The 17,654-nt window shown below is 37.6% G+C and overlaps 1 long non-coding RNA gene across 3 annotated transcripts in view; it reads left to right on the forward strand.

Moving 5' to 3' along the window:
- Nucleotides 1-17,654, forward strand: part of LOC123608597 — a 395,339-nt gene that overhangs the window by 201,045 nt on the left and 176,640 nt on the right. The gene's annotated exons all lie outside the window — the stretch shown is intronic.

A 17,654-nucleotide genomic window follows, 5' to 3' on the forward strand; every position in this document is an offset into this window, starting at 1 on the left:
ATGCACTTGTTCCTCTCTTTATGTCCTTCCCTCCTGTCCAATACTAGTCTGTGCACTTGTGTTCTAAAGCCCACACCCTCTCATTCCCTGAGGGCCTCCTGGATCAATTTATTAGTCTTCTTCTATTATTTTCATCTCCTCTTCCACTGGCTTTAATCCTCCAATATACACATTTTATAAATGCAGATGTCACAAACAAAACGTAATACATAAATATATCATAACAAAACCAGAAACTCCTTTTTGTAAAATGTGAGAAAATTAGATGCACCTTATTGTAAAAGTCTGAACATTTGAATTTTGCTAAGAGCATCTACACCAGTAGTGCCAGTAATATTTTCTCTCTCCTTAACCCTCCAGCTTCTCTTCCCCACTCTGTATTCTTAGCCATTACCTTTATTTACTATTTCACAAAGAAAAATAGAAGCCAACAAAAGAAAACTTAGAGAAATTCTGCACTGTTGACCTATCAGTCTATATACTCTGCCTACTTCCCAGTAAAGAACTTCCCTGCTCCTATTTAAGGCCAGTGCCCCTAACTTGTGCAAAAGATCCTATCTTGCTTTCTTCAAGGACATAATTATTTTCTGAATAATCAATATTTTTCATTTTTTGTTTATTCATATATTTGGCAATATCTCCCATCTTAAAGAAAACAATAGTAAACTCTCTTAATTGCCTGGAACTAGCTCTTGCTGAGGGCATTGCTGACCTATGCATTGCTAAATTCAATGTTCACTTCTCAGCCATTCACACCATTGAATTATGAGTAGCATTTGACAGAGTTGATCACTTCCTCCTCCTTAAAAATATCTTCTTCACTTTCTTTCCAACACACTGCTTTTTGAGTTTCTCTCTTACCTCTATTCATAGACTCCAGTGTGGATTCCTTCTCATCCCCCCAAACTCTCAATACCGTGGTGCCCTGAGGCTCCATTCGTGTATTTTTTTTTCTTTACCACCTACCCTTGCACTAGTTGGCCTCATCTAGCACTCTGGCTGAGGATAGCATCTGTATGCCAGTGACTTCTAATTTTACATCTCCCCTGAAGTTCAGGTTTGGGCATTCTATGACATACATAATTAGTAACTACACTTGGATGTCTAAGAGCAATCCCAAACTGTATATAGTAAAAGCCAAATCCTTGATTCCAGACCTCCCTTCTTGAAACCTGTTTCTCCTCCAGTACTCATTTTTGCAAAAAGCAATTCCGTTCTTCTCGTTGTTCAGGCCTAAAGCCTTAGAGCTTTTCTTGACTATTTTTTTTATCACATCTCACATATGTTCCATCAATAAATCTTTTTAGCTAAATCTTTAAAACATATTGACAATCTGACCACTCTGGCCACTTTCACTATTACTACCCATCATCTGAATTATTATAATAACTTCATAAGTGGTCTCCTGCTTTTGCGCTTTCTCTCCTCACCCCAACACACACACACACACACACACACACACACACACACACACACACACACCAGCTAATCTTCACAAAGCAACCAGAGGTATTTTTGAAATACTTATAAATATTACTGATACAAAGATGTATACAGCACAATTTTCAGGTAATAATAACATACACACAGAGTTCTTTTGATTTTTTCCAAAACCTATAATGCTTAGTATTTCCACACTGGTAAAACAAGTTAGTTGTCAAAGTACAGGTAAGTTATAGTAGTGATAAAGGTGATAGAGTCATTTAATGTGATGTCTTATGGTACTGGGAGTTCACAAATTACAGGCCACAGACCAATTTCATCAGAATCACTTTAGGGGCCTAAGAAAAAGGTAGGTTCCTGTGACCCACTCCAGACTACTGAGCCAGAATCTCTAGGGTTTAGGAACTAAGAATGTATTTATTTATTAAAGTATACAGAGTTTAAAAACCACAGCCCCATACCATGCCCCAATGACTATTATCTCACCTTTATTTGAAATACTATAGTGATAAGCAACTTGATCAGAGAGATATTTTTATTTTATTTTTATTTTTTTTAACTTTTTGAATGTTTATTTATTTTTGAGAGAGAGACAGAATGTGAGTGGGCGAGGGGCAGAGAGAAAGGGAAACAGAATTTGAAGAAGGCTCCAGGCTCCGAGCTGCCCACACAGAGCCCAATGTGGGGCTCGAACTCACAAACCATGAGATCATGACCTGAGCTGAAGTGGGACAATTAACCGACTGAGCCACCGAGGCGCCTCAATCAGAGAGATCTTCTTAAAACATAAGTTAGATACTGTCACTCCTATACTGCAACCCTCTCAAATGGGTTTCTGTAAAGTAAAAGCCTAAGTTCTGACTTTAGATGCTTTAGGTCACTGCTACTTCTCTGGTCTCATTTCCTTCCACTTTCCCCCTTCTCCCTTCTGTTCCAGCCACACTAGTCTGTTTGCTGTATCTTGAACACCCAGAGCACAGCCTTGGCTAAGGGCCTTTGTACTTGCTGATTTCCTTTCCCTGGAACACTCTTCCTCCAGATAACTTCATGTCTTTACCTTTATTCTGCTATTTTTTTCAAATGTCAGTTCATCAGTGATGCCTTCATGACCAACAGATATAAAACAGCCCCCCTCCCACTCTACCCTCAGGGTACCCTGATTTCTCTTTTGCTGCTTTATTTTTCTTTGCAGTATAGTGTTTGTCCTCAGCTGTTCTCCTCTAGAAAGATTTAATTTTTTTCTTTTTTTTAATGTTTATTTATTTCTTTTGAGGGAGAGAGAGAGCATGAGAAGGGAAGGGACAGAGAGAAAGAGGGAGACAGAGAATTGCATGCAGGCTCCGTGCCATCAGCACAGAGTCCAATGTGTGGCTTGAACTCATGAACTGTGAGACCATGACCTGAGCTGAAATCAAGAGTCAGATAGATGCTCAATGACTGAGCCACCCAGGCACCCCAGATTCACTTTTCTAAAAAAAAGAAAAAACAAGACTCACTTCTACTTGCTACTTGATGAGTACCTTCTTATCCTTAAACTACTCCAGGTCAAATCCTGAAATTTGGAAATCCCCTTGTGTACCCACACCCTTCGATCTGTTTGCTAATCATGCCTTTTCATAGTTCTTGTGGTGATGCCTCCTATTTCCACATTACGTTTTCCCTCTTGGTTGGTCTTAGCTACTTGACTGACTCCCACATATAACCCCACTCTTGTGTGCACCCCTCCCTCACTATTTGTTTTCCCAGGGCAGGGCTCATGAACATTCCTATAAGAAGGCCCAGTGCTAATTGTGCCCAATGGCTCTCTGCTTGCTAATCAGTGTTGGCCTTGAGGCCACCCTTCTCAGTGCTGGCCAGTTCATCTTCCTGTCTTTCTGTAGTATCCTTTTCTTACATCCTTTTCTTCTCAAGCCTTCCCACTCCCCTTAAGGATCTAGTTCTACTAGGGGTGCCTGTGTGGCTCATTCAGTTAAGTGTCCCACTATTGATTTCAGTTCAGGTCATGATCTCACGATTCATGAGATGGGAGCCTTGCGTCGGGCTCTGTGCTGACAGTGCACAACCTGCTTGGGATTTTCTCTCTCCCTCTCTCTGACCCTCCCTCACTCTCTAGCTTTTTCCTCTCGAAATAAATAAACTTTAAAAAAAAGGATATAGTTCTACTCCACTGTTTATGAAAAGGTCCCTTCTGCTTTACCTCATGGGTGGATAAAGATCACCAATTCCTTGATTTATTTGTTCTACACAAAATAAGATAACAAACACTGAACAAAAACAACAACAGAAATCCCTGGATACTTGCTGCTCTCTGTTGACTCATACCTCAGCAGAAGTCGTTTCCTGTGGGGTGCCTGGGTGGCTCAGTCAGTTAAGCATCTGACTCTTGATGAAAGCTCAGGTCATGATCTCACAAAGCTCTGTGCTGACAACTTGGAGTTTGCTTGGGATTCTGTCTCCCTGTATCTCTGCCCCTTGCCTGCACACACACATGCACTCTTTCTCTCAAAATAAATAAATAAACTTAAAAAAAAGAAGTCATTTCCTGTGATTTGTCTTTGATTATCTTGTCTTCTTTGTTTTATTCTACTCTCAATCACTTTCTTACCACACTGATTCCTCTTGACAACCTTTGGAAGGATGTTTTTCAAAATTAATAAATACACCAAACCAAAGACCAAAACCAAACAAAATTCCAATATGTTCTCTCTGGTATGGCCAAGAGGATTTTCCCAAACACAATGTAGCTGTGTATCAGCTTGCCCTTCCATGCACCTCATTTTACTTCTCAAGGCTTAGGATGCATGTGAAACTCTCACAGGATTGGTCTCCATGGCCTCTCTTTCCCCAGCTACCCTCCTTTGTTGATTCTACACCTTTGTCTTCCTCCTATGATAGTATAACTTCTTAAAAGAAAAAGTTCCACTCCCTAACTAACCTCAATTCCCACTCCTTCCTTCCTCCTTCCTGCCTCCCTTTCTTCTTCAGCATTCCACAAAGCCTGCTCTCAGAAAGGTCACTAGCAATCCCAAAGAATGAGTCATTACCAAATCTAGCGGTCTGTGCTCTATTCTCACCATTCACCCTGGGGTTTGATGACACTGTCCAACTTTCTTCTTAAAATTTTTCTTTTCTGTTGATTTTCAAAGAATGAAGTACTTTTTGTGATTTCTCCTATCTCTGAGTTTACTCTATTTATGTCTTCTTTCTGGGTCATCTTTCTTTTTCTATCCCCTAAATATAGATTTTTTTCTCAGTTTTCTCCTATGTACAGTTGACCCTTGAACCATGTGGCAGTTAGGGACACCAACCCCCGTGTGGTCAAAAATCCACATATAACTTTTGACTCCCCAAAAACTTAACTACCAAGAGCCTACTCTTGACTGGAAGCCTTACTAATAACATGAACACTCAACACACATTTACATGTTGTATGTATTATATACTGTATTCTTACAATAAAGTAATCTAGAGAAAATAAAATTTTATTAAGAAAACAAGGGTTCTAAACCCATGTTGTTTAAGGGTCAACTGTATTTTACTCTCTATACACATACCTGGATCTTTATTGCCTTTTTGCACTTCCAAAGACCTTTGTTCTAAAAAAAAAGATTGCATTTGATCAAGTCAAGTCTGCCTTTGGTAGTTCTAGACAGCTTATTCCCTTTATTTCACTCCAAGACTCTTTGCAGAAGGAGCTGAAAATTAATAACATTTATATCATCTTTCATGGTTACCAGTGTGCATACTTATGCTATATGCTTAGTATTGTTCAAATTGAATTAATGGATCCTAAGAAAGACAAAGTAATGGACTACTGAGAACCATCCTGTTTTGTGATCATAGGCGAGATCAGAGCTGAATTCTGGAATGGTTAATTTATTCTGAATAAATTAACAAAACTTAATCGTAGACCTTGGACAAATAAATCAGAATCATGTATCCAAAGATAAATCAAATGTACAGCCTACAGTCATCAGTCAAGTTTCATTAGCATTTTACTTGCAAAAACTGTATATCATTTTTCTAATACATAGAGTAGAGCTCCATTATCACTTGATCAATCAACCAGTAAAATCACAAGGTTATTTTTTGTGTGTGTTTGTTTTTGCTTTTAATATTATTTTATCTTTCTGACTCTCTTAGTGCTGCTCATTAATCAAGAGTTGGGAGATATAAAAGAATACTATTATATCCTAGCTACTACAACTCCATGCCAGGCATGGGCAGAGCAATTCCATTTAATCTTCATAATGCAGAATGTAAGATACTATAATTTCCATTTTACAAATGAATAAAATGAGGCTAAAAAGGTTAGAATAACTCGCCCAAGGTGAAACAGCTAGAAAAGGCAGATCTCCAACACCATTGGGAGCTACCTGACTGCAATGCTCATGATAGAGTATGATAGGAGTCAGAAACTTAGGGGATGAATCCTTTTTTGCAGAAGCATTCTGTTTGGTTGTCAGACTGTTTACAATGTATTTCCACTTAATTGGAATACGTTTGGCCTAGGACTCCAGGCCTCCTCCAGGACTCCTAGGACTCACTCATTATTGTCAACCACTGATTCATACATTTGTGTTACTTGCCTGACACCTTTAATCATTGAACTCTCCCCTTCCATGATGAGGCATCCTCCCTGACCTTACTGAATTTATTTTAGTGTTGGGAGGGAAGGTTCAGAATAGAAACCAAGAAAAGATATGCAATATTACAATTGTAGTAGATGTTTAGAACTGTTTTAAGGTTCCCTGTAAGTGCAAGAAATATACAAATGAGCTGTGGCTCACATTTATCAAGCCATGTGCTGCAACCTGCACTGTTTTTCAATCATCATTTGATTTATGCTTCCCAATAATTCTCTGATGTGGGACTTTTATAACTCCCAATTTACCAGTGAGGCACCTGGGATCTGGAGAGATTGGGTCACTTCCCAAGGCCACACAGCGGGTAACTGATAGAGGTAGGGCTCCAACACAGGCCACTGAATTCCAAACCCAAAATGCTTAGCCACTCTTCCATACTGCTCTGGTTTAATTCATTATGGTGAAAATAGGCCTGTGGGGGACTTCTAGGAGGATTTTTTAAAATTACATTTTCTTGATGTGTAATATACATACAGAAAGATACCACCTATCAGAAGTATGTACCACAGTGAATTTTCACAAATGACCATACCCGGATAATCAGGACCCAGGTCAAGGAACCACCTGAATTCCCCACTTGTTCCCACTCTCAAGGCTAAACACTATCCTGATGTTTAATAGCATAAAGAAGTGGTGCCTGTTTTTTCTGATAAATGGACTCATACAATATGCCTTCTTTTATGTTTGACTTCTCTCATTTATTATGTTTGTGAAATTCATCCATATTGTGTGTCCTTGTAGATCATTTCTTTTATTGTGTTATAATTTAATGGAATTTTATTATTGGATTTTGTTTTTGTATTAAATAAAGATACTGCTGATTTTTCTCCCTGACAAGAAACAAAATGATATTCAACCAGAGATTCCCAAAATACTATCATTTAAATAGATGCAAGAAAGTATTAAAAGGTGTAGGCAGACCATGCCAAGATAGTGCCCATATGTAAATTTATAGCAGTTTTGATGGGGGAATGCCATGTTCTATTTTGGAAGACTGGAAGTTAACATTTAATTTTCATAACCTGCTATGCATACTTATTGTACTTAAGAGGAATTGTTTATTCATGTATTTTTTGAAAGAGGCTTTGTATTCTGAGTGAGTCATATATAATAGGATGCAAAATACCCAAAGCAAAATTAATTATAAATATTTAAATATTAAAGTAAATCTCACATCCATGTTTTAAAATAAATTCTTTAAAAATAGGAATGATAAATACGAGTGAGTGATATGTTTTTGTTTTAATTTTTTAGATCGTATAATCATTTAAATTATTTTGCATTTTCCTAATTCAAAAGTTTCCTTAAATAGTCCTTAAACTATCCAAATATGAATCTAGAGTAAATGAAAGCCATATTTCATCAACAATGAGATTTTTTTTTCTTTCGTTAATATGCTCTGTCCTCTAGATGTGTCTGTGACTATAGCCTTCCACCCCTCCACACAGAGGTCTATTTTAAACCAAAACAATAGAAACGAATAGATCTTCGGGTTGTAGACATTTTTGGCAACAAGTCATTGAGGCACAGAAAATGCATAGCACACAATAAGTCTCATTTTCAAGTAATATCTCCACCGATTGCCCTGTTTTTAATCTCCAGTGCACGCCCATGACCCTACATGAACCTCTCTCCTAGTTCTGACCCACAGCTGTGCTCTAGTTGCTGGTTTCCAGAGAGCACGTAGGCCAGAGTTGCTCCGACCTTGCTTCGGTCTTGCTTTGCTTGTTCTGGGTCAGATCCTCCACCACAGCTCTGGCCTTCTCTGCCTGACCCTGGTACTTTGAACATGATGTTGAACCTCCTGGCTGTATCAGCCCTCTTCTTGTCCACAGTTCGAAGGCAGCTGATTGGTTGACAGCCTAGGGATTTGGTTTCCTTCAGAGATGACACAGGATGTTTGTTCTGCTTGCTTGTCACACTAGAGCAGTCATTCTCAACCCCAGCTTGTGATTATAATCACATAGGATGTTTTTTAAACGTTCTGAAGCCCAATCCCAGATATTCTGAATTAATTGATAAGGGGTGTGGACTGGATATTGGGATGTTTTTCTTTTAGAGAGAGAGATAGCTCCTTGGTAGGAAAGAGAGGGAGAGAGAGAGAGAGAGAGAGAGAGAAGGAGAATCCCAAGCAGGCTGCACACTGTCATCTCTGGGCCCAATGCAGGACTCAATCCCATGACCCTGGGATCAACAGTCAGAGGCTCAACTGACTGAGCCACCTAGGTGCCCCCAGATATTGAGATTTTTAAAATGTATGTAGCTGTCAGAGTCAAATAAGTTGGACACTAAGGTAAGGTCAGATTTTATTCAGTAATATACTATTGCAATAGTATATTCCTGCTGTGACAAAGCCTTTGGGGCAGTATTACCCTGTCTTCTTTTTGCTTGGTTTCTTTTTCCTCTCCATGTCTATAATTTTTTTTGCCCAATTCTGATGAAGAATGCACTTGCCTTGTCACCTAAGTTTCTAATCCTGTTACCTATTGGATTTTCCTCCCACTACCTTGTTCCACTTTAGGATTGCACTTTATTCTTTATACTTGGACCCTCCCAAGGAGCAACCATTCCCTGCTGTCACCATAGACCAAACCCTGATCCCATACTTGTGGCTCTTTGTGAGCACTGGCCTTCAGCAATTTGCCTACATCTCTTCTATACCTTGTTTGACTCACTTCACTTCTCCTAGGTTCTTCCCTCTTACACTGAACTTTCTTTCTATACTATATTTTAATGACATGGGGAGGCCTTAAAGTTCACTGTAGAACAGTGAAAGTAGAGCTTCTCATTGAGGCTTCTATAGGACTATTGGGGTTATCTTCTGGTCACCTTTCCTCCTAATGTTTCACTCTACATTGCCAGAGTTCTTAACAACATCAATTCATTCATTCATTAATAAACATCCATTGAATGTCTGATGAGTATATTCTTAGTTTTATATAGTAATCAAAAGTTGATAGTTATTACAACATTTTCACCTAGAAGCGAAGAAGTCCATCATGGATAAACATCTTTTCTGAGCCAATTGGCCTACTACCAATTAAAAAATACAACAGAAGTGGTCCTCAATATCCTTGGTACTATCAAAACATATTCTAGAATCTGGACTGCTTAGGCAGGGCGAAGGTTAATAGTAGTACAAAAAGAATATAACCTTTTTGTTATTGAGTGTAGATCATTTGGCAGGTGTTGTTTCTGCCCTTAAAAATATAGTTGAGTGGGGCACCTGGTTAAACATCCAACTCTTGATTTTGGCTCAGGTCATGATCTGATGTCATGAGATTAAACCCCACGTTGGGTTCCAAGCTGTGAGTCTGCTTAAAATTCTCTCCCTTCCACTCCCTCTGCCCCTCCCTCACTTGTGTGTATGCTCTCTCTCTCTCTCTCTCTCTCTCTCTCTCTCTCTGTATCTCTCTCTCTCAAAAAAAACACATTATATGTATACTGTTGAGTGTGATATGCCTGCACATAAAAAAATAATAAGAGAATATATGACACATGCACACATATATGAGAGAGGGAGATAACAGGTAATGTAGAAACACAGAATCCCACAAAAAGTAACTTAGGTGAGGAGTGAGGTATTTAGAAAAGTCTTATTGGGGCACCTGGGTGGCTCAGTTGGTTAAGCATCCACCTTTGGCTCAGGTCATGATCTCATGGTTTGTGGGTTAGAGCCCTGCATCGGGCTCTCTTCTGACAGCTCGTAGCCTGGAGCCTGCTTTGGATTCTGTGTCTCCCTCTCTGTCTGCTCCTTCCCCACTCATGCTCTGTCTCTCTCTCAAAAATAAATAAACATTAAAAAAAAATAAAAGTATTATTGAGGAGGCACCATTTAAACTGTGCCATGAAGAGTGTGTAGAATTTTAGCAGGTGTGAAAGTGTGGCATAGACATTCTAGACATGGAACACCAAGTTTAAGGTCAAAGGACAATAGAAAGGCTGATGGAGGAATTTCAATGAACTAAAATATTGACATGAGTGGCTTGAGAGAAATGTGTACTCAGTACATAACATAGAGTAGGTGTCCCATAAAAGGCTGTCAAATGAATTGAATTGATTGGGAGGAAAGATTCCTTAAGGAATTCACTAGGTGGCACTCTTTCTTCTTTGGCAGCATCTTTATGGTAAGTGGCAGAATATTTGGCATTATTGCTGACTTTTTGTGTTTGCTCCAGGTATATTATGTAAATAGATATAACCTGAGGCAAGGTAGCATTTTTGTTTCTGTGGATGACTCACAGAATGCTAGGAATGAGGATTTTCAAGTAACATGGAAAACACTAACAGAATAATTGAGATTCTTAATGTGTGTGTGTTATGGTCTGGAATTCTTTTTGCCTTGATGAATTTTTGTCTCTATGCAAAAAACTCCATTTCAGTTCTTTACTTAAAGACTTCTACTCCTGGGGAATTATTGTAAAAATTTTTTTGTGTACTTTTCATTTGTTTGAAACTCAGCTACTGAATCTGTTAGAATTAAAATGTATATCAACTTCCATTTTGGAAACAGGAATATTAAAATATAAGTTACTATAATCACAAAGCCATACAGTAAAAAATATAATAGAAAAGGATTTTGAAAATATTTGGCTAATAACTTATAGTCACAATCAATTTGATGTGTTCTAGAAATAGCTGAAATATATAAAATGCATAAATAAAATTACACATATACTGGGTTACATGTTAATTTTGAAATATACAACTTCTCAAATCAATTCATCAGGCATTAGTTTTGCCATTGATTTTGACATCCTTGGGGAAAGATTGGCAGGTATTTTAATAACATATGCAGTGAAGTGACAATTTAAATCCAAATTCTCTGAAATAATTACACTTCTAATTATCTCTATTAGTACTACTGAGCACATTTTGTTGTTGTTGCTTCTTAACGAAACAAGAAACATTGTCCTTATGTGCCCTTTTCGGGTCCTTCACTTACTTAAATTTTAACATAATATTCAGGAAAAATATTTTTAATTATGTATAATAGAAGTTTTCATTTCAGTAAGATCATGTTTTTATGGAATTCTGATAAGAAAGTGGCAAAAAATCTTCTTCATAAGACTCACAGATGAATTTTCAAAGATTCTCCTTATTGAGGATTAAAAGACAAACTTGTGAGGGTAGGAAGGACAAAGATAAAAAACAAAATAAGCAAGTAAACAAAACATAAAGAATAAGTCTATGAGTAGTATTTCTATGTATTAGGTGCAGGGTTAGGAATATGGTTATGGTAAATTCATTACATGGAGTGTAGTCAGCATTGGTGAAAGAACAAAATAAAGTATATAAAATTTCCCCCCTATCTCTTTATTGTTTACATCTAGAACAGATGTTAAAGATTGACTGCTAACTTGTCTGGAAATACCCTTAAGATGATGTACTGATAACTATTCTGAAAAGTAGTTTTTCTTCATATTTGGGCTAACTTCCTCACTTCTGACATACAGCCTCTCAATGCATCTCCCTCATGATCCCCAATAGATGTATGCTAAGACATATTCTCTTCTTGATGCCTGGAATGTTGTCCCTGATTTCCTAGTGAATTCTTCTTCAAGGCTCAAGTTGAGTATTGACTTCTTTTAAAACATCCTAAAAATCAGCTCCAGCTTCCCCTTTCTGCTCCCATACCACCAAAGTGGATACCTTGTAGTGCCAGCAGATGCTAATGCTCATCAAGCTTCTCTCCTTCTACCTCAGTGCCCACTAAAGTATTTCCTAGCTTCTTGCAGTTGAGGGAGACTATTTCGATTTGCTGGCCAATAGTATATGGATGGAGGAGTAAATGATACTTCCATGTTTGCTGCATGAAATGCTCTCACCCACAATGCTTCACTCTCTTGCCCTTCTGATCCTGGAGATCATTTATTGAAGATCATGGTGTCACAACATGGGAGAGGCCTGTCCTCATGTCCACTTGACCTCATTTGAGCCGGAAAACTCACGTTCTCTCCTATGTCTTTCATCTAATCAATTTTAAGTACTATTCATTCTATCTCCTAAATCTCTCTCTGTACATTGATTTTCTCCCATCTTGATAGCTATCACCCAGTCTACACTACCAGCCTCTCTCCCTGGACCAGTGAAGTCACCACTGTACCAGTGCCTCAGCATTCAAAGTAGTCTTGGCCCATCCTGATTCAAAATGATGAAATTCCAAAATTGAAAATCTGATCTATTTAAAACTCTTCAGTAATTTCCCTCTCCCCTTAGGGGAAAGCTCAACATTTTGCTGGCCTCCCATGGCCTGTGCCTGCATACGTCTCCAGTCTGCCCCTCTTCCTGCTCTCAGTGTAGGCTGGGATGATAAACTTTTCTTAGCTCTTGCTACCTGCCAACTCTATTTAGCCTCTAGGCCTCTGCACTTGCCAATTTCTTTACTCCAGATCTGGCAAAAGCCTAGTAATTCTTCAGATAAAACCTTAAAGATAATTTCTTCAGGGATGGCTGCTCCCTGGTCTCCTAGACTATGTCTCTCCCCAACATGTTTCTTGTGTTAAGTTTATATCTTTTTTTTTTTACATTTATTTATTTTTGAGAAACAGAGTGAGACAGAGTGTGAGTGGGGGAGGGGCAGAGAGAGAAGGAGACACAGAATCCGAAGCAGTCTCCAGGCTCTGAGCAAGTAGTCAGCACAGAGCCTGATGCGGGGCTCGAACCCACAAACTGTGAGATCATGACCTGAGCAGAAGTTGGACGCTCAACCGACTGAGCCACCCAGGCGCCCCAAGTTTATATCTTTAGTATCTATAGTCTCCACTATTATTCCCAGAGCTTTGCACAGTGCCTAACACCTTTGAAAAATAAAGGTTAATTAAATGAATTATTTTACTTATCAGACAGTAACAGAAACATTATCTTCATGTATCTTTCTTCCACTATATTTTGAAGTCTTAGAAATCATAGGCCAGGATTTCCATTGCTAACATGGTGCATGGTATGGATTTGGTGTCTAAATGCATTGGGTGAATGAATGAATGAATGAATGAACGAATGCATTAGGAAGAATGGTGCCTATGCTTAGTCCTTTTACTAACAGCTGAAATATGACAGTTAAGTGTGATCAGGATTCTGATGGTACAAGCACAGAGAATCTTGATAGCTATAATCTCTGTGTGGGCATGAATGCACATCTTCTCTAGAGCTCTAAGCATCACATATATACAACAGGAACATAAACCACGTATGTATGAGTATTCATGGGCTGGGTTTATTTCTACTCCTTTGAAAAAAGATACTGATGGAGAAAGCAGGAGTGAAGAGAAAGCCAGAACTGGCTGGGTAAGTGGAGAGCCCAGAATAAAGTGTGAGGAGGGAAGGTTTAGGACAGATATGAGATAACAGACAAGTGCAGGAAGAATGTGGGTAGAAGAGGGAATTTTAAGAAGTTGTGGATTACACATTCACATTCATTGAGGAACATGAATAATGGTTTTAATAAATATTTAATTATTTTAGTTGTTAGACTGTTTCTTTAAACATAACTCCATACTGACACAGGGTCACATAGAACCAAGAGATTTATTTAGGAAAGAAAAAAAAAAGTCCTTTTTGTTGATACTCTCATGTAGCTATCTCATTTGATCTGCAATGAAATCTCATGAGTAGTTTGGATAAGTATTATTATAACCATTTTACACATACACTGAGATTTTGAGTAGTTAGAGGTCTAACCAAATTCACAGCTAGTAAGTGAAAAGATGAGACATCAGCCAGATCCTCCAACATTAGTCCCACACACCACATGCTCCCTAATACCCTGCCATGTTACTGCTGAAAAAAAAAGCAGACAGAATGTTTTAGTCATTATTTTATAATTAATCTTTTAAAAACAAAAAAATGGATAACACTAAAGAAATGATTAAGAAAATAATCTTATTAAGTTTTTACAGGACAACAATAAATAAATAAATCTTGTCTTTATATATGTCCGATATCAAGTTTATGTGCTTATTTGCCAACAGAGGAACCTATATTTAAGTATGTTTCCTATAATAGGCTACAACATTAACTGACTAATTTTTGATTGATTGATTGATTGATTGATTGATTCATTCGTTCATTCATTCAACAAACATTTTTGAGAATCTATTGATTCTAGCCAGGAGCCCGTAAGGTAAATAATGCACAGTCCCTGTCTGTTCTCAAGGAGTTCACTCATAGTGGGCAAGAATATGTATTAATAGAAAATGAGAAGACAATGAAATTAAATTCACTGATAGAAAATAGACACAGTATTATGAGAGCACCAAAATAATAATGAAATAATGTAGTCAGTAGGTAGGATTAAGAAAGGCTTTCTAGAACTTGACCTGAACTGAGTCTTATAGGTTGAGGAAGCATTTCAGAAGTGGAGCCAATATAGCTGTAGACTGTAAATGGAGGGGCAGGACACTTTGTGTGTGTGTGTGTGTGTGTGTGTGTGTGTGTGTGTGTGTGCTTTATATGACTATAATCAAGCACATGTCTTGTGGAAGCATATTACATGGTAAGAAGTGAAAACAAATATGACCAAGAATGAAGGGTCAAAGTGTTCAGATTGTATGGTACAGATACACAATGAAGCACTCATTCAAGAGAATCTGCACTCAGATAGATGACCCTAGGTAATGGGTGAAGAATGGGCAGAAGACCAGAGGTATTTTATTTCATTATCTTTAGGCCAATGTATCCTAGGAAGCAAAGACCAATCTAATTCGTATATTCATGAATTAAACAATGGCAAAACAAATGAAAAACAATAACAAACTGCAAGAATAGAACACAATTAAATTTTCTTATGTTATAAAACTATAAAGTTTTGTTTACATAAATAGTGTCTGAAGATTTTGAGACTTCAGATTTTTGACACACATTTCAAGTTCCCAGAGTAGGGGTGAGGAAGCCATCAAATGGTGAAAGAAAAAATTCAACAATAAAATCACTATAAAGAGAAATTAACTGCCCAATACAGAAAAAAGGTTTAAAAAAAGGTGTTTCTAAAAATAAACAGCAAAGAGGAATTCACCAAAAAGATGCTGAGAACCCATGATAGGAGGCAGTGAGTGATCAAGGCTAACAGATGGGAGTACACTAAGTTGACGTAGCATCTGGACATTTGGACCACATGATCAAAGGCTTTTATTTGACCAGATTTCTGTTCATGAAAGAGAGTCCTACAATCCCCAAACAATAAAGGATGAAGAATCCAGCCACTGCTTTAAAACCAGAGGATCAAAGCGGTTAATATTCTGGACAAAGATCTATTTTTCTTATATTTCTTATGCATAAAATGATGGATGTAGATACACCTTGGATTTAAAATCACGCAAGGAAATCATACTACTATATTTGGGATAGCAATTTGTTTTCTATTGATCAGTGTTTCTGAAACTTAGAGAAGTAAAACAGAGATAAGATCAATCTCCAGCTTTAAGGGCTAAGACTGAATTTCTGCAGATGGTTTTAAGTATCTTTCCAAATGATAATAGTTACTCTATTATAAAAAGTTATATTTTTAAAAAATAGTCCAAAGGAAGAAAAATTTGGTGAACTATTTCTCCAACTTGCACCCCAAGGATAATTTTAGCTCTGCATTGCCCATCAGGCTGCCATAAATGCTAGAATCTTAGGATATAGCAGTTTCTAGGGAGCTCTTTCTTAGCTTGTTCTATGGATAGAGTCTGAGGCCTCAAACAACTTTTCTTTTAAGATGCTGCTGAAAGGACAAAGCAGGTACAAGATTTTTAAGGAAAAAGACATATCCATTAAAAAATGATGTTTTAAAACTTCTGCTATATCCAGCCATTATGACTACTTTAATTGTTCTTAAACTGTAGGAATCCAAATCACTTGAGCTTTTTGAATAAATATCTTTGGGCTCCACTCTGAAACTACTGAGTTAGATATTAAGGGGTGTCTCAAAGTACATTTCTGCTTTGTGAAGTGTACAATGAGAAAAATTCTTTTCGACAACTGAGTTATGGGTACAGTGCAGTAAAGTGGGTTTTTAAAACTGATAACTACTCTCTCCTGCTTTCTCCCCACTAATACATATCTACATCTTCAGTTTTATTGGTGTATTCCAGGAAAAGGAGAGATCAGTATGAATTGGTATAGTCAAAAGACTTTATTAATTATAGCACTTCTAGTTAGTTAAATTCAAGAATTGAATTTTTTTCCAAAAAAGAAAAAAAAAGAAATAATCATGGCCATATTTAGATCTTTGCAATGATTGTTGCTCTTTGTAGAGACCTGGTCTTTGTTGAAATCCAGATCTGAAGTGGGAGGAGTGGTCTTAAATCTGTAGCTCTGGATTGGTATTACAACAAGGCAGAAGAAAAATTTAAGAGATTTGTTTAGTAAATAAAATTAGAAACTATTGGCACAGACATTTGGGAGTTAGGATAGAGAAATGTCCAAGATTATGAAGTTTTTTGGTCATCTGTGGTGAAGGGAACCTTCAGGAGCTCCCAAATACAACAAACTTTTGGGACTCTAGGAATTATCACAGTTTTTTTTTTAATATATGAAATTTATTGTCAAATTGGTTTCCATACAACACCCAGTGCTCATCCCAAAAGGTGCCCTCCTCGATACCCATCACCCACCCTTCCCTCCCTCCCACCCCCCATCAGCCCTCAGTTTGTTCTCAGTTTTTAAGAGTCTCTTATGCTTTGGCTCTCTCCCACTCTAACCTCTTTTTTTTTTTTCTTCCCCTCCCCCAAGGGTTCCTGTTAAGTTTCTCAGGATCCACATAAGAGTGAGCACATATGGTATCTGTCTTTCTCTGTATGGCTTATTTCACTTAGCATCACACTCTCCAGTTCCATTCACGTTGCTACAAAGGGCTATATTTCATTCTTTCTCATTGCCACGTAGTACTCCATTGTGTATATAAACCACAATTTCTTTATCCATTCATCAGTTACAGTTTTCTTTTTTTTTCTTTTTTTTTTTTTGATGTTTATTTATTTTTGAAAGAGAGACCGAGTGAGAGGCGGAGGGGCAGAGAGAGAAGGAGTCACAGAATCCGAAGCAGGCTCCAGGCTCCGAGCTGTCAGCACAGAGCCCGACGTGGGGCTTGAACTCACGGAATATAAGATCATGACCTGAGCTGAAGTCGGACACCTAACCGACTGAGCCACCCAGGCACCCCAGTTACAGTTTTCTAATGATAGTCGGGTTTCTCTATTTAGGAAAGCTCAAGAATTGTCTTACAGTTTCTTCAGTCTTTCGGATTTTGAATTCCACATTAATTACATGAAAGTTGATTCATATATTAGTTTCTTTCTAAAATTTGTCTTTATTTCTACTTAGCACAGAAAATGAGATGAGTTATAGATTGTTATTGATTATGTAGTCATTCTTTCTTAGGATTGATGTCGTTGGTATTTTAGAGTTCCTCCCCCAAATAATGAGTAAATGCAAATCAAAAGTAAAAACCTCAAAAATTTACAGAATTGAGAATTCTGGACTGCCTTTATTTACTGTACACATTTGAACATATAAATGAATTTTATACAAAATTTGTTCTTCTCAGTGTATATTCTTTAACCAACATTAAAGTTGAATATTTGT

The sequence above is a fragment of the Leopardus geoffroyi genome, chromosome B2 (genome assembly GCF_018350155.1).
Source record: "Leopardus geoffroyi isolate Oge1 chromosome B2, O.geoffroyi_Oge1_pat1.0, whole genome shotgun sequence".
NCBI classification, from domain to species: domain Eukaryota; kingdom Metazoa; phylum Chordata; class Mammalia; order Carnivora; family Felidae; genus Leopardus; species Leopardus geoffroyi.